A 20,855-nucleotide genomic window follows, 5' to 3' on the forward strand; every position below is an offset into this window, starting at 1 on the left:
GAGGAGCTGTGGTATTGTATGAGGAAGTTGGGAGTGGCAAAGAAGTACTGTACGTAAGAGTTGTACAGGATGTGTGCTAGGGAAGTGTGACAGTGGTGAAGTCTGTGGTAGGAGTGACGGATGCATTCAAGGTGGAGGTGGGATTACATCAGGGATTGACTCTGAGCTCTTTCTTATTTGCAAAGGTGATGGACAGGTTGACAGACGAGATTAGACAGGAGTCCCTGTGGACTATGATGTTTGCTGATGACATTGTGATCTGTAGCGATTGTAGGGAGCAGGTTGAAGAGACCCTGGAGAGGTGGAGATATGCTCTGGAGAGGAGAGGAATTAAGGTCAGTAGGAACAAGACAGAATACATGTGTGTAAATGAGAGGGAGGTCGGTGGAATGGTGAGGATGCAGGGAGTATTGTTGGAGAAGGTGGATGAGTTTAAATACTTGGGAGCAACAGTACAATGTAACGGGGAGTGTGGAAGAGAGATGAAAAAGAGAGTGCAGGCAGGGTTGAATGGGTGGAGAAGAGTGTCAGGAGTAGTTTGTGACAGATGGGTATCAGCAAGAGTAAAAGTATAGGTCTACAGGACAGTAGTGAGACCAGCTATGTTATATGGGTTGGAGACGGTGGCACTGAGCAGAAAGCAGGAGACAGAGCTGGAGGTAGCAGAGTTAAATATGCTAAGATTTGCACTGGATGTGACGAGGATGGATAGGATTAGAAATGAGTACAATAGAGGGTCAGCTCAATGTACAAATATGTCCAGAGATGAGAAGCAATAACAAAAGAAAAGAGAAGACAGAATAGTGTTGACATTATTATTTAAAGAGCCATGTTCTGTGGAGGTTCCTGTAGAAATTAAGAAAATTCCAGTTGATTATTCTTAAGTACAAATTTGTTTGTCTTTATGTTCTCTGTATCTTTCCTCTAAATGGATGGCAATATAACACCAGTGTACTCCAGAGAACATCTCTTAGTCAGCATAGCAGGCAGAAATCAAGAAAGAATTCTACACTCTGGACGGGTAAATTCCTAATTGTTTTAGAAATGAGTTCAAAATAAACTAGAACAGTTAAGCTCCACATTCCCTTTCACATTTTTTTAATTAAAGAATATTGCACAAATATATGCAGTCTTAGAATTTAAATAATTTACAAAATAAATTTAGATTTCACTATGTCTTATTTTAGCATTTCCCACACAAAGTCCTTTAATTATTTCAAACTTTATTTAGATCAGTAGAAATTATCTAGAAAACATTATCCTCTCTTAACATGTAATTTTAAAGCTAAACAGTTTCTTTATACTAGTGTTGATCACCAAAATTCGCCATCACATTATTTGCAGCAAATTTGCTGCATTCGCATTCACCCTAGTTCATTGAATTGTATACTGATAAATCAGATTTAATACATAGGAGAATATATATATATATATATATATGTATATATATATATATATATATATGTATATATTGTGGCATCCGCCGGCGCGGGAGCCCGCCAGGACGCCAGGAGGACCGGAGGAGGGCTTGTGCCTCCTCCAGACCGTGAGGTGGCGTCCGCCCTGGTTATGTTGGGGGCCTCGGGTAAAGGGCTTGGAAGCCCAGCCCTGTAGGGACCCGTGGCCACCGCCAGGTGGCGCCCCGGTGCCTGTAAAAGTCTGGAGCCCAGCACTTCCGCCACACCAGGAAGTGCTGGGGGGAAGAAGACAGGGGACACCCGGGCGGCTTCCGGGTGCGCAGCCGGCACTTCTACCACACTGGGGCCTGGCTACGGAGGAATGCTGGGAAGCAGCTGGAGCCCATCCAGGTTCCTATTTAAGGGGCCGCCTCCCTCCAGTCATTGGTGGAAGTCGGGTGGAAGAGGACGGAGTTAGAGAGAAGACGGGAGGTGGCCAGGAGAGAGGCATTTTGACTGTGTGGCCTGGACATTTGGGGGAACGGTGCTGGAGGCACTGGGAAGTGCACTGACGTCACTAATTTGTATATATTTGTAAAATAAACGTGTGTTGAGTGAAATTAAGATGTCCTACTGTCTGTGTCCGGTTCAAGTCCACTATATATATATATATATATATATATATATATATATATATATATATATATATATATATACTTTTTTGTTTTGCCAATACCCCATAATGCTTTACAAGGCCAGCTTGACATTCCTCGGAGCTGTAACAGCCAACATAGATGGGGCCACCTCCCGGGTATATAATGCTGATCATGTGCATTACATATCTGTGCTTGTAGCCAAATGTGCACATCAATATAAGAGAAGGAGGCGCACGCCCTATGCATGCATAATAACTGGCCATTGGCTGACACCCCCCCACCAAACACAGGAGACTCTGAAATAATAATAATAATAATGAAAGATTTATTACTATTTACATGATGTTTCTATTTTTTTGATAGAAGAAAAACTGCAAAGCATCAGCACAGACAGTTTGGATAACCTTCATATTTTTTGACTTTTGACTGCAATTTCAACATTTCTGCTTTGTTTTGACGAAATCTCAAGAAGGCACGATGGTGCAGTGGTTGGCACTGCTGCTGTACAGCTCAGGTCACCTTTTTGGAAATCATAATTGGTCCAGTATAGTTGGCAGACATTTCCCTAACCCTTAGGGACACTTTAAGGACAACTGCGCCATTATATCCAGTCAAATCTAGTTCAGTTAGTCCTTCTCCATTGACTTTAATGCATTTCCCTGAGTTTGGTGATATTCACATGAACACGCGAACACTTCCTTGATTTCTCCAAACTTGAGGTGAAGCAAACACTGTGGAGTTTGCTCATCACTACTTTATACATATTCCATCTGTTTCTTTAAGCTAATATTTTACTAATTAAATGGACACATACATTTCTACCTATGGCTTCAGCACTTTTAAAAAAGTGTCCAGAATGTTTCATTAGAATATTATAGGGAAATAAAACTAAACCTTCTATCAGCTATGTAGTCATTCAAACAGTAACATTCTATTCCATTTTTCATTTAAAGTATTTAAGTTATTCATAAACATAAGAAAGAGATGAGAAAAAGAAATTGATATATCTCGGGCATCAAATTCCTTATGATTCAAAATCTATTTGTATATAAATTTCTCTCAGGGTAGTTAGTACATTATTGCATACATGCATATTGAGACAGTACTTTGAAATAAAATGCAATTTTATTTCAGCTTACTAACATTGATATCTTTTACCCATAACCTCTTGCTAAAGCTAGCTGTTCACGCATGCCTTTTAGTTGAAATCTTCTGGGATTTTCCTTGCAGCTGTTCAAAAGTGTAGGTTCCGGAGTAAAAACACAGTGTTAGTTAACCCCCTTTTTGTACAGCACATCTTAGCATGAAACACCACCTGGACTGAAGGCCACTGCTCATGACCAGCTTCCGTACTGTTTTAGAGAATATGTCTCCGTTTACTTTAAATTTCATTTAAAATTACTAAATGAATCTCCTTCTATCAGAGTATGGCTAGTATTATTTGGAGACTCAATGCATCTAATCATATCATTTTTCAGTTTGAATTTAGACCTGTTTTAATTTAAACACCATACAGTATATATATATATATATATATATATATATATATATATATATATATATATATATATATATTGTGGTCCCCGGCCGGACGCCAGGAGGACCAGAGGAGGGCTTGTGCCTCCTCCAGACCGCGAGGGGGTGTCCGCCCTGGTTGTGTTGGGGGCCTCGGGTACAGGGCTTAGAAGCCCAACCCTGTAGGGACCCGAGGTCACCGCCAGACGGCGCCCCGATGCCGGGTTTATCCCGTGTGGTTCCGGGCCGGTGATGGAGCCCAGCCGGGACGCCCAGGAAGACCAGAGGAGGGGTTGTGCCTCCTCCAGATCGCCAGGGGGTGATGGCCCTGGTTGTATAGGGGCCACGGGTAGAGGGCTTGGAAGCCCAACCCTGTAGGGCCCGTGGCCACCGCCAGGCGGCGCTCTGGAGCCTGAGGAACCTGGAGCCAGCACTTCTGCCACACCAGGAAGTGCTGGGGAAGACTTATTGTGGTGCCCGGAGAGCTGCCGGGAGGACAGCCGGCACTTCCGCCACGCTGGGGCGTGGCCAAGGAAGGAATGCCAGAAACACCTGGTGCTCATCCGGGAGCACTATATAAGGGGCCGCCTCCCTTCAGTCTAGAGCGGAAGTCGGGTGGAAGAGGACGGAGCTAGCGGGAGGACTGGAGGCGGCCAGAAAAGAGAGAGAGAGAGGCATTGTAAGGCCTGAGGAGAGACAGAGGCATTGTAAGGCCTGGAGTTGGAGAATCGGTGCAAGAGGCACCGGGGACTTGAGCGCGGGACTGTTTGTAAATACTATAAATAAACAAATGTGTGGTGCAAACAACGATGTCTGTCTGCCTGTGTCCAGGTTCAAGTTCACAATATATGTATATATATATATATATATATATATATATAATTTGTATGTTCCCAATTTTAGGCAAAGTCTTATCAATCAGTTCATTTTTTCAAACAACAGCACATATTTTCACAGATTGTTTTTAACCAATTATACTGTATCTCCAAACTCACATAAACCTTGTTTAATATGCTTCAGCCACAGTCTGTTCCACATACGGCAAAACATGCTCAAGGTCACTTAAACCGTCACTCAGATCTTATTATTATAATTTAGCACCTACTGTTTAAAGCATTTACAGACTCTTTTTCCTGACATGCTTATGTTTATTTCGCTCTGCACAGAGAACGTATATGTTTGCACCATTATTTCCTGTTGCTGGTCAACAGTGCTAACAACTACACCATCATAGCACACTTCCTCAAGTTACCTAAAGACTCATGTATTGCATTTAAAACAATATATATTTATATATGCACCTTCTCATTTAGAACCGATTTAATAAGTTAGCTCACACACACACAACACTATCCTTCTCTGCTCAATACACATTCTGCCTTTTCAAAAGCATCACAGTATACTCGCCATCACACACACATTCTAGCAGCATTTATTCTTAAAATAAATTGTCTCCTTTGTATTTTGTAATTTTCAAAAGAACATTTTTCCTGAAGACTTAATCAGGATCCAAAGGAAAATGTTTAGCACGTTTATAAACATTTTTATAAGCAGAAGTGTAAAAATTTTAATCTTACCAAATATTATACATTATACAATTTAACTCAGAGCACTGGAAATTTATACAAGATATGTCTACATTTATGTGCACACTATATTTTCAGTAATTGCCTGAACATTCAGTTTAATACAAATATATTCAAAGCAAAGAAATCCCATTCTCATGTCATTTCTTAGACACAGAACAACATTTTCAGAAACGTGAAACATTCTTTTAACATGTGCAATCACAACATTTTTCCTCCAATATATCATCTTATACTTCTACAAAAGCAGCATTTTACACCTTTCATTCCTTTCATTCCTTTCATGTCCTTCATGCCTTTTATGCTCCCTTATTTCACTAATCACTTTTGACTTATGATTCTTAATGTTTGCATTTCCTCACACATTGCTACATCAAATGAACCTTCAGTTGGCCGATGTATGTTAAAGTTTTTGGTTCTCTTATACCATTTTTTAGAAACTGTTTGAACTCTTTTCTAACACAGAGAAACATATTTCTGAATATCTCCACAGGGATTTATTTGTCTGTCATTGCTAAACAATTTTTATTAGGCTTAGTTCTATTTAAAAAAATTATATCAACTAGCCCTTCGCCACACTGCGCAGAGATGGTGGGGCCTGACACAGTGAGAGAACGATCAGCTGACAGCGACGAGTGCTGCTCAGAATGAGCAAAGACCCACTCTGCATGGCTGACTGAAAACGTTCCCTGTTTGCAATAAATTTTTACATCCAGCTTTTCTGCTTGTGCTTTTTTTTACTCCTCTAACCTTTTTTTTGTCTGCAGAACTCTCCTCCCTGTTTATTCCCTTTATGCTCAATCTACGCCTGAAACCTCTTGAGCCTAGCTTTGTTGTTGCCTCCCAGCCATTTTATATTTTAATATATACAAAATTAGACTCCTCTTTTATCAGCACCAAAGCAGCCTTCTGCCTAGGCCATTCTGGTACCTCCTATGGATAACTTCACCAAAGGGAGAATAGTTTCTTTTGTAATAAAGCATTCAACCCCAGGCCGGTATTTGCTATCCTGAGATAACAAATAATATTAATAACAATAATTCATTTTATTTAAAAGCGCCTTTCAAGGCACTCAAAGACATCTTACAAAAAGTCAAAAGAAAATTGACCAAATCCAGGAATTAATAAAATTCCAATGGAAACTAATCTGTCTAACAAAACACTATGGGAGACCGTATCAAACACTGCACTCTGATCAAGCAGTACCAAAATGGTGAGCAGCCCAGAGTCAGCGTCCATTAAGAAATCAGTAGTGATTTTAATCAAAGCTGTCTCTATACTATGGAAAGGACGAAAACCAGACTAAAACTGCTGAAATAGATCATTAACAATTAGATATTCTTGTACCTGTGACTGCATCTGTTTTTTCAAGTATTTCAGATAAAAATGGCAGATTTGAAATTGTTTGGAAATTGTTCAGATGATCAGGGTCAGCACCTGGTTTCTTTAAAATAGGAGTTATTGCAGCCATCTTAAGTGCTGAGGGAACAATACCAGAAGTAAGTGATGAATTTACAATATCAGTTATTAATGAGACAGTAGAAGGCAGACAAGCTTTTATCAAATGTTTGGGAATCTAACTGAGACTATTTAGATTTTTGAAACATTATTTAAATACATTTTGATGATATGTTCTTCGGTGAAGACTGTTTAATAATTGTATGTTGAAAGACATTTCTTAATGATTATAATATATTCCTTTGCAAATCTTAAAATACTGAATCACCAAAATTGTCTTAAAATACACAAGTAATAAAAAATATTGTTCATTTTATAGTTAAACTTACCCTTGTGTTTACTGCCTGCTGACTTCCATGCATATGACCTGCTCAGGACAGTAATTTAAAGAATTGTTAAAATAAAAGTTATTGATTGATAAACCACTTTGCTGGATAAAACATGTCAACCACAGCAGAAATATTGTGTGTAGTATGCTGCATAATTATAGTTTCTGTTTCCAAATATCTAAATCAGAGTTAAAAAGTAATGCAAGGCATTGAGCTACCACCGTTTGTGCTACACAACGAAATGCAATTTATAAGAACAAAAATAATGTTTATTAATATAGCACATTTTAATACAAAAGTAACTCTCTAAACAAGAATTAAAGCAGTTAGAACTATCAGCCAAAAAGCTAAATAAATAAATACATTTATAAAAATATGAATTATCAAACAAATAATAAAATAAAATAAATCCATAATATAATTAAACATTACCTATACACAATTTTTTTCTTTTTTTTATTAATTTTATTACAATCCATACAAAGCAATGAAGTTTTTACAAAAAGAAAAATTATGTTAAGAACAGATCGATCCCCACCCCTGAGAGAGAGAGCAAGCCAAACGGCGTGAAATTTAAGGCTTGTAAACATACCTAAATTAATAAATTCTCTGTGCTTTATGAACTTATTTTAAAATATTACTGATTAGATCCTGCCATGTTTTGAAAAAAGTCTGTACGGATCCTCTAACTGAGTATTTGATTTTTTCCAATTTCAAATAGTATAACACATCAGTTTCCTACTGACTTAAAAGAGGAGAGTTTGGGTTCTTCCAGTTTATCAGAATGAGTCTGCGTGCCAAGAGTGTAGTGAATGCAATCACAGTTTGTTTGTCCTTCTCCACTTTAAGACCCTCTGGAAGAACACCAAACCTATACACAATTTCTAAGTCTCTACTTGTTGAAGTTCACTTTATTTCAAATATATGGCATTAAAGTGTCATTTTAGTAGTCTTGGAATCCACTAAAATGCATTTGTTGTGAAGTAAGAGGACTGATAAAATCTTTACTTGTTTTCTGAAAACAGACTAGTTAATGAAGAATCAGTCTTGAATATTTGACATGTCAGTATTAATTTGAATCCCTTCCTAAACCAAGGGTAAAACAGTCCATAGATTATAGGATTAAAGGCAAAATTAAACAAACTTAGTTGCTCAAGAGCATTTTGTACCGTCAAAGAGGATTTGACTTTGAAAAGCTGAAGTAAGTGAAGGAAGCACAATGGAAAAAAGAATAAAAAGAAGTTGCTGATTACAATGCCTATTGTGATTGTCGCTTTATTTTGCCTGTCTGGAACTCTTTTGGTTTTTTTCACAACACCCCTTTTATTTTCTATGTGCCTGATTGCTTTTGCATGTCCAGTTGCAACAATAAAGATCCTAGAATAGAGAGCCAGCATTATAGTAAATGGAAGGAAAAATGTATAAACTAAATCTACTGTAGTAATTGTGGCATACATCATATAAAGACAGAAGCCTTCACAGAAACCTGCTTCACTGAATAAATAAGTAACTACTAAATAATTTATTATGATGCTGTAGCAGAGTGAAGAAATCCAAGTTAATGAAACAAATATCCAGGCTGTCTGAAGTGTTACTTTTGTTGAATAGAGCAGCGGGTAACAAACAGCACAGTATCGATCAATCGAAAGAAAAATAAGATGTGAAACAGAAATAACTGTTAGACTATTTAAACAAAATGAAACTGCCATACAAATGACATTTCCAAAGTGCCAGCATGTATCCATATTTATGACCAAGTTCACAGGCATGAGGAATATTCCAATAAGAAAGTCTACAACTGCCATTGAGAGAGTAAGCACATTTGTTGGTGTGTGTAGCTGCTTGAAGTGAGCGATAATAATGATCACCACAAGGTTTCCAAAGGTTGCCAAAATTATTGCTGTCATATAAATTAAGTAGAGGATGAAATTGACTGCAAGAGAATCAAATTTTTTTGAGCAGGTTATGTTTGTTTGATCAGAACACAGATACTTTTCAGCTTCTTTTAATCCCATTGTTCAGCAGAACTCAACAAAAATCACATTGTTTGCCATTTCCACTCAGTGAGTGCTGGCTCTCATGAAATTAAAAAGGACATTGACAATTCAACAGATGTTTTACCTGTATTTAACTGGTAAACATATTCTTAAGCGAGTTCATAATTAATCTGTGGAGTAAAAAAAAATGTCAAGTAGGCTCCCTTATGTGCAGCACAAAGCTGATGAACGTTGCTGTCAGTATGTTCTTTTGGGATTTTGAAATAATTGAGGATGAGGATTTTTCAAACATTTTGCTTTCACTAAAAGAACAACAGCTTCAGGGGTCATACAACGACCACACACATCATGCAGTGGGTTTTGATCATCAAACACGTTATTTAGCATGAATACACACGGTATCTGCCACAAGCCAAAACTTTTAGCAGTCAGTCTTTGAACCCAGTCTGCATTTTAGATCCTGCTGGTTTGGAACAACTTGGCACCCTGTTCGTCCTCAACAATCCTGTGTCAGTTTTCGGTGTGCACATAGATTCTTTGCTTTATTCTTAAAGAAAGTAATCTTTATGTATAGGTGAGCCAATACATATTACAGTAAAGCTGTAGCTTTTTCTCATACTCCAAAAAAATGTTAAAAAGTGGGTAAAGGTTCAAGGAAATTCTCAGAATCCCAGTTGTTTTACAGTAGTTATTTCTGTAGTTATTAATTACAATCCAGTTTTAGCATGTCTGGAATTTCCCTTTATTATGTACAGTTACTATTGCCCATGATGCCGACAGCTGCTTGAAGCCTGATTAAAGTGTACTGCCGCTATAACAGACATGGCGCACAAGACCTTGTTATTTAATTTTTAAAAACTAAATAAGGCCACATTGATATGTGACATAGATCTCCACATACCACCAAGTCTCAGCCGCTGAATTCTGTCTTTGTTTCATGGGTTTCTACATACAGATCTGGCCCTAATAATTTCTCTCGAAGCAAAATAATTTGTCGTATTACAGTACTGTATGTTTAACTTCCATTCCATCATGAGTAGACAAATTAGCAGGTGCCCTGCAATCTATAAAATATATATAGTGACGCTGAGTCTAAAGGCTTCAAGAAAACCAACTTTCTTTTCCTTAAAACAGGAACAGTCAGGACCTTTATTTTTTTCTTCCAGTCCTCTAGATCTCATCTCTAGATCTCTTCTGGTTCCCAGAATTCCATCATCACATTATGTTGCTTCCGGTTTACCAGAAATACTGTATATGGTAGCCATCTTTTGAGCTCAAGTCATATCGACCCATCCTTTTTTAAGTATAACCCCAAATCTTTTCCTATATTTTGTGTGTTCTTTTACAGTGGCGTAGTCAATTGGATTGTTCAAAGATGTCTGAAGAACAAGAGCTGAGTAGTGTTCTTACCAACATGGCTACAGAACTGTAATGCCTAAAACTACAATAGGGAGAGACCCAGACAAGGCTTGCTGAATCAGAGAAACAAACTCAAGCAAAAATTGCCATCCAGGAGGACCAGGCGCGAGTTCTCTCACAGGTACTTCTATAATTACAAGTCAATAACTATACTGAAACCTATTTTCTTCTCTGTGAAAGGACTGTAACCCATCACCACTGGGAGTGAGTGGAATGGGCAAACATGCTGGCACTGTTGCTGAAAAGTGACGCTCATAGGACTAATTATCACTTTGCAGCAGAGAATGCTGCACAGTACAACATCCCACAGGCCAAAATACTTAAGAGCTACAGCGTATAGGTGGGACAGTAGGCAAGGTTATGCAGGGAGTGGAAATTCGACCCAGAGCTAACACACCCCCAAACGTATATGATCTGGGGCAAGGCATAACGTTGGTTATGGCCAGATATCAATGATTCAAAACAAGTTGTAGAGCAGGTTGCCTGCTATCGCCTAATAAATGTCCTGCCCAACTTTATTGCCCAGCCGGTCCTCCACCAATCTTATTAGAACATGGATTCCTGGGCTGAAACAATAGAGCGTCATCACATGGTCTACCAAGCCAAGTGTGCAGAAAGGTCTGCTCGCCAAACCCGAATGGTGTGTATGGCCCATCACTAGCCCAACCTCTGTGAGTCCTCGGGAAAACCAAAAGATAAATGCATCCTGGTTCTCAGTTGTTTCAAATGTAGTGTAGCAGGACACACCATTCTGAATTACCCCCAGAGGAGGAAGGTATTGTGCAGTTGCTAACACCTTGTCTTGTTCTTTTACGAGAGTGGTAGTAGTAAATGGGTTTAAAGTAATAGCACTAATTGATTCTGGCAGCAACATTTCCATTGTCGCTTGCAACAATAGCTTAATGAAAAGTCCAGTATGACCTGTATTCATGGGGAGATGCAATGGCAATCAGTTACAATAACTCCATAAGAACTATCTGGGTGGCCATCCTCTGAAATCCACATTTCCCTGCGGTATTTGGATGAGACTGGTCTTACAATAAAAGTGGTTAAACACACATTACTCCTTCACACTCTTTGGGCCTTGCTATGGATGGAAATGTTCAGCCCCAAACTGTGTCCACATCGCGCAATCAGTCAGCAACAAGAGGTCATGTGCTAACCCAGTGTGACAGAGTGGAAGCAGGAATTTCGCAGCTGGGAACTTCATCTACCAGTGATGACTTGGAGCGGTCTGAAACTTCACCCATATAGGTCAGGGCGGTTTGTCCTCTTGTGTTCCAGGGGGTTATTGTCCTGAAAATGCTATCTCCCCCAGTCCTTCCATTACAGGGTCCCAAGCTGTCCAGCACAATATTGTAATAACTGGTAGTTGAGTTATTAAACTTCCTGGAGCTGAACTTTGCTACTAACTTCCCCTAAGCTATTTGCTAGCGGGGTGCTAGCACCTACACGCAGCTGTACCTAGCTAATTAAGTAGGCTTAACACTGTGTCCCATACACGCATCGCCCCGAGTGTCTCCGTAGATAATTGCATAGATGGAATATCTAGCAAGACACAGCTCTGTCCTTTTTTACCTCTTTATAAGAGCAGAGAGTCAAAAACAAAGCTTAATACATGCAAGGCCATAGCCAAGGTCATTCATCAAGACATCTTTCTCCATAATGGTAACTGTTACACTTTTATATAACTGGGCTGCAAATGAACCAAACTCACCCAAACTAACTTGAACATAAACACATATAACATCTCTAATGCAAAAGAAATAGACTGCCTTGCTTAAATAGCACAAAAAGTAAACTCTAAAGAAATACCCATAATGCACCATGCTGTTAGCGCTGACTGCCGGGTCATTACATAGCCCCCCCCCAAGAGGGTTAGTGTCCCCATAACCCTAATCTCCCACAACAAAATCCAACAAATGCCCTGGCCGGCGACGAACACGCTTCGGCCTTCCTGATGTTCCTGACCCGCGCCAGGCTCAGTCCTGAGTCCATCATTGTCTGTCTCGGCACCGGGGGTGGATGGTGGAGAGCTACTCTGGTTCTCTGGTCCCTCTTGTTCTGAGGTCAATGGGTGATATGGTGCTAACCAGTCCTTATGAAGCACCACTCGTCTGCCCCGTCCAGGCATTCGGACCCAGAAGACCACCTCCGAAATTTGGTCCAAAATCTCCCCAGGTCCCTGCCAATGATGGATCAATTTGGGAGACAATCCCCGCTTCCTTTGGGGGCAAAACACCCACACTTTGTCCCCTTGCCCCTGGGTTGGCCCGTGGGCTCGGGTGTCGTATGCCCGCTTCTGGCGGGCTCCAGCTTCCTCTAGGGCCTCCCTGGCCAGTTGATGGACGGTGTTCAGACACACCTTCAACCGCCTAAAGTAGTCCAGTTCGGGCCCACCAACAATCTCAGGCTCGGGGGGCGAGCCAAACACCAAATCCACTGGCGTGCAGAGCTCTCTCCCAAACATCAGCCCCGCCGGTGTGCACTGACTTGACTCCTGTACTGCTTTTCTATACGCCCACAGGACCCGAGGCAAATACTGGTCCCAGTCTCTCTGGTGCTGACTGTTTAGGATGGCAAATTGGGTGGCCAGGGTGCGGTTGAAACGCTCGACCAGTCCATCGCTTTGAGGGTGAAGGGGGGTGGTTCTTGTCTTCTTCACCCCAGCCACTGGCACACCTCCTTGAACAACCGACTCTCAAAATTCCGCCCTTGGTCACTATGAAGTTCGTCCGGCACTCCGAATCGGGTGAACATCTCGTCCACTAGCCGCTGGGCTGATGTGGAGGCACTCTGGTCAGGAACTGCATATGCCTCTGGCCATTTCGTAAAAACATGCAGCTCTGCATCTTGCCGACACCCTGGTCAACCCCCGCCCCCACCCTCCCGGTGCTTGCCACCGTCTGTAGACCACGCCATCGTGCAACTCCAGGCTGCCCCACTGGGAGTGAAGTGACTTGATCTCAGGCCCCTGGGTGGACACGGCGTGCCAGTCTGGATGTGCTTGGGTCTCCAGCCAGCCCCTTACCTTTACCAACACTTGGTCGTTTGCCTGCAGTTGCCTCAGCTGTTCAGTGGTGAACGGCTCCCCTCCTCCATCACTGCCACCTAGCTCTGCTGATGCTGATGATGGCCCCAGACCTCTTTCTTCCTGACGACTGCAATACCGACACTCGTTGGTGAGGCATGGACGCCTGGAGAGGGCATCAGCATTGGCATGCTGCCGCCCTGGTCAGTGCTGAACCTCAAAATCGTACTCTTGGAGGATCTCCAGCCACCTTGCCACCTGGCCCTCTGGTTGCCGGAAGTTTAACATCCAGGTAAGGCTAGCATGGTCAGTCCGAAGTGTGAACCTAGTACCCAGGAGGTAGGGCCTAAAGTGCCGTACTGCCAGGATCACTGCTAACAACTCCCGCCGGGTGACGCAGTAGTTTCTTTCTGGTCGACTGAGGCTGCAGCTATAGTAGGCCACCACCCTCTCTCCGGTCTCCCCCCTCTGGGAGAGTACGGCCCCAACACCCACATTACTAGCATCAGTGTCCACAAGGAAAGGTTGGTTGGGGTCAGGGTAGGCAAGGACAGGAGCCAATGAGGGCGGCTTTTAGCTGCTGGAAGGCTGCTGCGCAGTCTTCAGACCACCCAAACCGCCGGCCCTTATTTGTCAGCTGGTGCAAGGGGCTGGCAATGGTTGCAAAGTCTCTGACAAACCTTCTGTAATACGAGGCTAAGCCCAGGAAGCTCCGCAACTCAGTGATGTTGGCTGGTGGGGGCCAGTTGCTCACTGCAGCCACCTTTGCTGGGTCGGTAGCCACCCCACTCTCGCTAACCACGTGTCCCAGAAAATGTGTCTGGCGGGTGAGCAGGTTACACTTGGCTGGGTTCAACCGGATGGCTGTCAGGACCTCCCATAAGTTGTGAACAGCCTGGTCAAAGTCTCTAGTATGGACCAACAGATCATCCAAGTAGACTACACAGCGGGTTCGGGGAATGTCTTTAAGGACCCGCTCCATCAGCCTCTCGAAGGTGGCTGGAGCGTTACAAAGTCCAAAAGGCATCACCTTAAACTGCCACAGCCCTTGCCCGATGGTAAATGCAGTTTTGGGCCAGTCCTCTGATGCCAGTTCTACTTGCCAATACCCACTGCGCAAGTCCAAGGAGCTGAACCAACAGGATCCAGCCACATAATCCAATGCATCATCGATGCGTGGCAGTGGGTATGAATCCTTGCGGGTGACTGCATTTAGTCTGCGGAAATCCACGCAGGGGTGCCACCCCCCCCGTTTTCTTCCGCACCATGACCATAGGTGCAGCCCAGGGGCTGTCCGAAGGCTTAATAATGCCATTAGCTGCCATATCACGAATCATTTCTTCAGCAGCATGACGCTTCGCAAAAGGCAATCTGTGGGGGCGCAAACGAATGAGGGCGGCGTGGCCAGTGTCAATGCGATGTTTCCTGTAGCTCCCGAGCAGCGGCCGGGGGCCGGTGAACAGGGGTGTCCAGGTGATTTCAGGGTAGCAGCCTTTCCAGGATGGCTCCAGCCCGACAGGAGCGGCACAGTCTCATTACCGAGGCATAGGACGGCCCCTGACACATCAACACGTGCTCCCCAGTGGGCCAACAAGTCCAACCCAACAATGCACTCATCTCTGATGTCAGCGAGCCAGAACTCGTGGCTGATCTGGCTCATCACCACCACCACAGACAACAGTTTCTTTCCAGGCATTACGGTCCTTTACCTGTGACAGTGAGCAGTTCGGTATTGGTGGGGGTCCAGTCCTCCGGAAGAGGACCAGCTGTTTCTGGCAACACTCCTCTTCATAGCAAACAAATGGTGGACCCCGTATCCACTAGGGCACTGCATGGCTGCCCGTCAATAATGCAGTCTGAGTACAGTCCACTGGAAAACCCACAGCGCCCCACTGTAGGGCAGTCATTGTGAAGGGGTGCTGAAAAACGGGGTGAGGGTCCCCTCACTGCCTCACTCCGAAGTCGTTTCCCGGGGATGATGTTGTACGGGGCAGGGGACTTGGAGCAGGGCAGTCCCTGGCAAAGTGCCCTGGTTCTCCACATCGGAAACAGCGGTCTACTCTTGGCCTTCGTCGGGGGGTTGATGCTGGTTGGGCGCGGCTGACCTCCACTTCCTCAGGCTGGCCCCCGTCCACTCCTCGTTCAACTGCTCTCGTCAGCTGGCGTGGGAGTGCCGATCGACCCGTCGCTGGCCCAGCCTGGAGCACCTCCTCAGCCCGCTCAGCCTCCAGCAGTGCCTCACTCAGATCTCGGGGTGACAACAGGCGGACATGCTGGCGGAGACGCTCTGGTGTAAGGCCCCGCAGGAAAGCATGGAGGCTGAGCTCCTCCCTCGCTGCTGCCGGGAAAGTAGGGTAGCCTTTCCGTGCATAGACCCTGATGTCAGCTGCGAATGCACCCACACTCTCAGCTTCACGCCGGCATCGGTTAGTCAGCTCCTCTCTGCTTTGCTCCGCTGAGGTTTTCTGTCCAAAGCGACGGTTGAGAGCAGCGGTGAGGGCCTGGAGATCACGACGCTCCTCAGGTGACAGATCAATGAGTACCTGAAGTGCGGGATTCTCCAAGGCAAGGGCCAAGTGTGTCACGGTCTCCTTGCAGCTCCATCCATCGTGGAGGGCAGCCAGATCTACCTGTGCAAGGTAGGGCTCCAGAGGCGTCAACCCGCTGTATCGTGGTAGCTTGGCAGGTGACCGTGTGAGGAGGCCCGGCCGACTGTTGACTTGGAGTGTCGTTGCGGTTGCGGTTCATTCCGGCCGTGACTAGAAGAGCGTAACACTGTCCGGGGAACACTGGCACCGTCAGGCCAGTGTGAAGCCCCTCTCTGCATTGTTTCACTTGTCAGGCGCTCTAGCATAATTCTGTTCTCTCGGATGGCACGCTCTAATTCGACAATACTCTGCTCCATAACGGCGTCTTCTAAACAGCCTGAATCCCACTTGTGACACCACTGTAATAACTGGTAGTTGAGTTATTAAACTTCCCGGAGCTGAACTTTGCTACTAACTTCCCCTAAGCTATTTGCTAGCGGGGTGCTAGCACCTACACGCAGCTGTACCTAGCTAATTAAGTAGGCTTAACACTCGTGTCCCATACACCCGAACGACCCAGAGTGTCTCCGTAGATAATTGCATAGATGGAATATCTAGCAAGACACAGCTCTGTCCTTTTTTACCTCTTTATTAGAGCAGAGAGTCAAAAACAAAGCTTAATACATGCAAGGCCATAGCCAAGGTCATTCATCAAGACATCTTTCTCCATAATGGTAACTGTTACACTTTTATATAACTGGGCTGCAAATGAACCAAACTCACCCAAACTAACTTGAACATAAACACATATAACATCTCTAATGCAAAAGAAATTGACTGCCTTGCTTAAATGGCACAAAAAGTAAACTCTAAAGAAATACCCATAATGCACCATGCTGTTAGCGCTGACTGCCGGGTCATTACAATATATATAATGTGAAAGTATGAAACTTCTGACATGGTAAAAGTTTGGGGCAGCCTCCCATATAATATGTTCCTGGCTGCAAAAATAAAGAATTGTAAAGCAAGAGTAGTTTACAAGACTGAGTCCAAAACAGAACTGAAATCCAGAGGAGGGGAGTGACGTTTTATAGGGAGTCTTTGGGAAGTGATGTCGTCCTTTGGGCCAGAGCAGGAAGTGACATTACCCTCTGGGCCGGGACAGGAAGTGACATTGTCCTCGGGACTGGGACAGGAAGTGACATCTTCAGAGTTGAGGCACCGGAACCTGGTGGGATTTCCCAGGAAAGGTCTGTAGGAAACTTAGAAAGAAAGTCAGTGCACCCCGCCGCCCCCTGGTCGGGTGAGTGAGTACCATTCTCTAAGCCCTTTAGCTGCCTCCTTCTCACATGTATGTGATATATTGACATGTGAGTCCCTGTTTTGCACCCCAAAGCTGAGTCTCAGTGCTTTAGCAAAACTAACTTTATTTTGCTTGAAACGGGAACAGCATGGATCTACCACTCTCCTATACAGACACAGCAATCAGGAAGAGTCATGGCCAGGTTAATGGCCAAGTAATACTGTTCCCTGCAGTTATAATGTTCTTGCATCACCCATCAATGGTAGGTGCTCATAGCGTGGCTGTGATCTTTCAAATTTGTTTTCATGGTGAACTGCTACAGCGCCTGGAACCCGCAGTTGCCCCAGCAACCGATAAGCTATTTTCCACAGAAGCAGCAACCGCGCTTCAGTACACTCTTCGGCGTGTCATCCTGTTGGGGGAAGTCCCAAAAGAGTTTAGAAACCCAACATCTCCCCCCTCAGCTTTGTCCACACCGGTGTGAGCAAAGTGACCATCCAAACCGGGCTCGGCTAGGCGGAAAAGAATGTCAGCATTGGTGTATGCAGTCCCCAGGATGGACTGCAAAAACAAAAGCTTGCAACCTAATAGACTACTGAGTGAGCTGGTTGTTTGTGTCCTTCTGTTTGTACAGCCATTGCAGTGGGGCGTGGTCAGTCACCAGGGTAAACCGTGGTCCCCAGAGATAATAACGGGGGACGTCCACAGCCCACTTAATTGCTAAGCATTCTTTTTCAATAGTTGAATAATTACGCTCCATAAGTAGCAGCTTTCTGCTGAGAAACATGATGGGGTGTTCTTCCCCCTCAAAACATTGTGAGAGCACCGCTCCTAAACCGAAAGCACTAGCATTCATCTGCAGAATAAATTCTTTTGAAAAGTATGGATTGTGCAAAACCATTAATGATGATAAAGCAGCTTTTAGGTCTGTGAAAGCTCTCTCACGGGCGTCGGTCCAAACAACACTTCGATTCTTTCTGCCCTTTGTCAAGTCCGGGGGCATCAACCCCAGAATTAGAAGTGTCTAACCGTTATCATGTCCTGGCGGAGCTGGACGGTGACTCTGATAATTCTGAGGTGGTAGGCAGGGTTGAGGAGCCCCAACGGGCCACCTCAAAACCAGTTCCCAAAAAGAGAGAGGTAGTGATAGTTGGGGACTCAATCATTAGGGGGATTGAAGCGCAGGTGTGCTCCAGAGAGAGAGAGTCTCGTACGGTGTGTTGCCTTCCGGGAGCACAGGTGGGAGACCTCCCTGGAAGGGTGGATAGGCTCTTGGCCAGAGCGGGGGTGGATCCAGTTGTCATTGTCCACGTTGGAACAAATGACATACATAAGGGTAGTCTGTCAGTTCTGCGATCCAAATTCAAAGAGTTAGGTACCAAGCTGAGGAGCAGAACTGACAAGGTAGTCTTCTCCGAAGTTCTGCCTGTGCCACGCGCCAGTCCAGGTAAGATTGAGGAGATTAGAAGGCTTAACGCGTGGCTCAAATCTTGGTGCAGGGTAGAAGGGTATAGGTTTATGGGGCATTGGGACTCCTTTTGGAACAGATGGGACCTGTTCCCGTGACGGGTTACATCTGAACCGGAGGGGCACCAATGTATTGGGGAGGCGTATGTGTAGGCTAGTCGAGGATTGTTTAAACTAGGGAATGGGGGGGCAGGGAGTTTAGGACAGGCCAGATTTAGATCTATACATGGAAGAACAAACAATGGTGTAGAAATAAAAATGCATAGTAATGTAAATTTTAAGCAAACACGTAAAGATAGAAGGATTAACACATTAAAAATAGCTTGCCTTAATGCTAGAAGTATCAAAAATAAGGTAAGTGAGTTGGAGTTGTATGTAGCAGAGCACAATTATGATATTATAGCAATAACGGAAACCTGGCTAAATAACAAAGATGGGGATGAGTGTAACATAGAGGGATACACATTTTTTAGGAAGGATAGACAGAACAGAAAAGGAGGTGGGGTTGCTGTTTATGCCAAACAGGAATTAAATGTAAGTCATCTTCAGTTGGATGATGAGCCCCATCTTAGTGAGGACATGTGGCTTCGCCTGGAAAATATTAGGGAAAAGGTCTCATTTTAGGAGTGTGTTATAGACCACCCAATTCAGACAGTAATTTCAACACACATCTTTTAGTAATATCAAAAGGCAAGTTTACAGGGGATATTATAGTCATGGGGACTTTAATTATCCAAATATTAACTGGGATAACCTTACAGATGGAGGAGCACAAGAGCAGGAGTTTTAGAAGTAATCGCGACTGTTTTTAACACAGCATGTTAAAGCACCAACAAGGGGTGAAGCCTATCTGGATTTAGTATTCTGTAATAATCAGGATAGAATTGAGGGTGTAGAGGTGATTGAACCACTAGGGTCAAGTGACCATAATGTAATACAATTCTCAGTATTTTGTAAGAGTACAGATGCAAAGACTAAAATTGTTAAGTTGAACTTTAGTAGGGCTAATTTTGAGCAGATGCGACAAAGTCTAAGTAGGATAGACTGGGATAAGCTTTTAAATGTGGAGACAGTCGAGGAGCAGTGGAACAGGTTTAAAATGTTTTACATGTAATGCAGGACAGATACATACCTAAATTTGGAAGTAATAGGAAACTAAAAAATCTCCACGATGGATTAATAAAGATTTAAAAAGAAGTTGCAAAGGAAAAACTGCTGTATAAGGCATATAAGACTAATGACTGCAAAGAGAACCGTAGCGTATGAGAACATGAGGGCAACCATTAAGAAGGATATCAGAGAGGCTAAAAGACAGTTGGAGAGGAATATAGCAGATAAGGCGAAAGAAGACCCCAAGAGATTCTTTCAGTATTTTAGTAGTAAAAGAACAGTTAAGGAGGAGGTCAAGTTCATCAGGAATAGTAAAGGGAATTAAAAGATACAGACAATGAAATAGCAGATGCCCTAAACTTACATTTTTCTGAGGTGTTTACAAGTGAGCAAGTGGATAACCTGCCAGAGGTAAACACAACTACTAAGGAGGTACTGAGGGATTTGGAAATTGTAGAGGGAGAAGTGCTGCTCAGATTAAATAAGATGAAATCAAACAAATCACCAGGCCCAGATAATATTTATCCTCGTGTTCTTAAGGAGGCTAGTGAGTACATATATAAACCCTTGACACATATTTTTAGGAAGTCACTGTGCACTGGAGAGATTCCAAAGGACTGGAAAATGGCAAATATCATCCCATTATATAAAAAGGGTGACAGGGCAGATCCAAGCAACTATAGGCCAGTAAGCTTAACAAGCATCACAGGAAAATTAATGGAAGGAATTATTAAGGATAAGATTGAGCAACACATGACAAGGACAGGAGTTATTCTGAACAGTCAGCATGGGTTCAGAAGGGGGAGGTCGTGTTTTACTAACATGTTGGAATTCTATGAGGAGGCAACAAAAGGATACGATCAAAGTGGAGCTTATGATATTATTTATCTGGACTTTCAGAAAGCATTTGATAAGGTGCCACATGAGAGGTTGGGCATCAAGTTAAAAGAAGTGGGAATTCAGGGTGATGTTTTTAGATGGGTGCAGAATTGGCTCAGACACAGGAAGCAGAGGGTGATGGTGCGAGGAACCTCATCAGAACTGGCTGATGTTAAGAGT

The sequence above is a fragment of the Polypterus senegalus genome, chromosome 3 (assembly GCF_016835505.1).
Source record: "Polypterus senegalus isolate Bchr_013 chromosome 3, ASM1683550v1, whole genome shotgun sequence".
In the NCBI taxonomy this organism is placed as follows: Eukaryota; Metazoa; Chordata; class Cladistia; order Polypteriformes; family Polypteridae; genus Polypterus; species Polypterus senegalus.